This window comes from Myxine glutinosa, chromosome 1 (assembly GCF_964187855.1).
Source record: "Myxine glutinosa chromosome 1, kmMyxGlut1.1, whole genome shotgun sequence".
NCBI classification, from domain to species: domain Eukaryota; kingdom Metazoa; phylum Chordata; class Myxini; order Myxiniformes; family Myxinidae; genus Myxine; species Myxine glutinosa.
The window spans coordinates 324,238,667-324,242,234 of NC_136261.1; the positions used below are offsets into that span (position 1 = coordinate 324,238,667).

General features: G+C 38.9%; 1 long non-coding RNA gene across 1 annotated transcript; it reads left to right on the plus strand.

Moving 5' to 3' along the window:
* On the plus strand, nucleotides 1-1,611 carry LOC137414028 (uncharacterized). The gene is made up of 3 exons (XR_013621762.1): nucleotides 1-273; nucleotides 513-636; nucleotides 827-1,611. It is a non-coding gene; the product is annotated as an uncharacterized LOC137414028 (long non-coding RNA).
* The last annotated feature ends 1,957 nt before the right edge of the window (nucleotides 1,612-3,568 follow it).

Consider the following 3,568-nt stretch of genomic DNA (forward strand, 5'->3'; position numbering starts at 1 on the left):
ACATATCATGCGAATTGATCCATTTTTTGATGTAAAATTGTGGATCTTAATGGTTCAATTTCAGATCATTGATTTCAACGAACAGACATTGGGATGATGATAAATACCTGCATGTACATTTGAAATGATCAAAATTATGCACTTTGTTGTAAATCTTGTTTTATATCAATGTAGGGTTTTCTTTTGACAGGCCACAAGTGTACGAGTACCCGTTAGAATCAAGTTCTGACCGGAGAAAATCTCAATCATGATAGGCATTGTAGCACAGTAGAGGTAAAGCACATAGTATTTAAGATTTATGTTCAAGCATCTCAAACAATTCCTAATCAATTTAATTGTATGAATATAAACACTGATTCATCATTATTTTGATATGATTGTCATGAAACATATATTATAGCATGTTGATTTGATATTTTGTTTTGCACCTTATTTAATGCACTTAGTTTGTTGAAACTTTATACCATACGTTTGGTGATGGTGCTTTGCATAATATAATCTTTTTTTCTTAGATGGATTGTGGGATGTGCTTTTTCCACTGCACCATTACAAGATATATATGTCTCCCAATGGCCAAGGTAAAGCATGTGATATGAATGAGCACCCAATTGCAGTGGAAAGAGGACAACAGTAGAGGTACATTTTTCAACCATAACATCAATTATAGATTTTATTCTTTGTATGTCATTTGCTCTTTTGCACTTGTCTGGCTTGCTTTATAGTTTTAGGTTTTTAGTGTGATAGAGTAGTCACTTGCTTTGTTAACTGCACCTATCTTGCTGTAGTTTGCGGTGATGGTGTCTTGCATGGTATTGTTTTTTCACAGATGGCCAGCTCAAGGTGCATATTCCCATCCTGCTGTGAGAAGGGATCCTTACAAGTCTTCAAGGTTGCAGCAATCAAGAAAATAATCCAAAGCAGTAAAGATAGGGGGGATGATATCCATCAGAAGTTGGAGATGTTACTTGAAACAGGAGATAGTGCAACCATAGAGTGTCATAAAAACTGTTATTGTTCATACACCTCAAAGCAAAACATCGCAAAGTATTTGGCCAAGAAAAGAAGAGATGGTTTCCCCTCTTCAGTGAATGAAGAACCTCGTACCAGAGTCAGAAGGTCACAACTTCCCACATTTCAGTTCCAAAAGCATTGTTTAATATGTGTAGAGGAGTGTGTAGCTATAGACCCTAGACACCCAGAACGATGGAACCGAGTTATCCAGTGTGAGACCAAAGATCGCCCTGGATATCAAGCATTCAAAGATGTACTTCTAGATGCATGTGAACAGAGAAATGATGAATGGGGTAGACAGGTTGAAATCCGCATCAAGGGTGCCCTTACAGATTTGCCAGCTGCAGATGCACAATACCACAAGAAATGCTATGATTTGTTCATGATAATGCCCAAACACACTAACTTGCTACGCCAGTGTAGAGTAAATGATGATGATGCCCTGGAGATGGTAATTAATCACTTATATGACAATCAAAAGTTGTGTACATGGACATCCATTGAACTGTATGATATGTACTGCAGTTTTGGTGGTGAATTATCTTGTAAACAAATGTTCTCAAAATTAGTGACCACTTTAGGGGATGATATTGTTGTGGTGCATTTCATGTGCATCTGTTGTAGGATTCAGAGATTTAGTTGGCAAGTCTTTGAAATTGGTAAAGGTAGATTCAGTTAATGAAGAACGTGTAGATGCTGTGGTAAGACAGGTCAGATGTGAAGCAGAATCAGTAGAGTATAACAATGCTGTCTTTGATCTTGGAGACTTTACATACAACAATACACTGAAACAAACTAGTGCAACATTGCTAAATATGATTTCAGAACTTGTCTCAAATGGCAAGATAACACAGAAGTCGCTCAGTTTAGCTCAAGCTATACAGAGCCACATCACAGGTACTAGAAATCAGACTACACTTGGGCTTGCAGCAAAACTGCACCATAGATATGGCAGTTCTGAGTTGATTAAACTCCTGCATGACTATGGATTCACTGTGTCATATGATGAGGTCATACGTTTCCGCAAGTACAAGTGGTCCTCCAGCTCCACCAGGACTAATTGATGTCCTTAGCTGTGGGTGCAAGATAGAAGGCAAATTCTGTAGCTCTGCAACTTGTAGCTGCTGCGAAAATCAACTATCTTGCACCATTTACTGCAAATGTGGGGGTGGTGAGGGGTGTTTGAACCCTTATTCCCAAGCAAATGATCCTGATCATCGCAATGATGAGGACAGTGAGGAGCAAGAAGTGGATGAAGATTGAATATCTTGGCCTTTCAAAACCTCAAGTTTAATAATTCATTATGTTTAATCTACTATAAATCAATGCAAATGTTCTCTGCATGAGGTTAATAAGTGTGGATATACTGAGAATCGGTCGATTTGATTCGTTAAGAAACCTTGATATTGAGAAATACATGTCAAGTTTTGTTTGGTAACAAAATAAGTATCAAATGGAATACATAATACAAGCATGTTTACCTTTTGATAAATGTTTTTGAAGCCAGGGACCTGGTGTACCTTTTCCTTTAAATCTGACTAAGAAAATCAAATGGAATTTGCATTGTTAGCACGTAATCATATGGATATTTACATGATCAATGTATCTTGTGTAGGTATCATAACAATACATGTAAATACACACTATTTCACATGTTTACCTTAATCCTTGACCCTGAAAACATAGGTATAGACACCATTTTCATGAACATTTCATGGATAGTATTGGAGATATTGAAGAAAATAGGATTTCCGGTAATGGCCGCCTTAATTAGCATATAAAAAAATTTCCCCGAGGTTGTCCGGAGGACAACCAAGCTGAAATACTTTATTAATCCCATGGGATGACAAATCCATCAAAAAACCTTATACTATAAAACATTTCTAGGTTCACAATAGAAATGATAGAGGCTGCAAATAGACTAGAAGTAATCTAATTCAATTCAGGTGCTTTTTTGCAAACTCCCAGCGGCCTGTCATGTGTCTTTCACTAAGGAGAGGCTTCCGTCTGGCCACTCCACCATAAAGCCCAGATCGGTGGAGTGTTGCAGTGATGGTTGTCCTTCTGGAAGTTTCTCCCATCTCCACACAGGATCTCTGGAGCTCAGCCAGAGTGACCATCGGGTTCTTGGTCACCTCTCTTACCAAGGCCCTTCTCCCCCGATTGCTCAGTTTGGCCGGGCGGCCAGCTCTAGGAAGAGTCCTGGTTGTTCCAAACTTCTTCCATTTAATAATTATGGAGGCCACTGTGATCTTGGGAACCTTCAATGCAGCAGAGATTTTTTTTGTAGGCTTCCCCAGATCTGTGCCTCGACACAATCCTGTCTCTGAGCTCTGCCGGCAGTTCCTTCGACCTCATGGCTTGGTTTTTGCTCTGATATGCATTGTCAGCTGTGAGACCTTATATAGACAGGTGTGTGCCTTTCCAAATCATGTCCAATCAAGTGAATTTACCACAGGTGGACTCCAATCAAGGTGTAGAAACAACTCAAAGATGATAAAGAGAAATGGGAGGCACCTGAGCTAAATTTCAAGTGTCATAGCAAAGGGTGTGAATA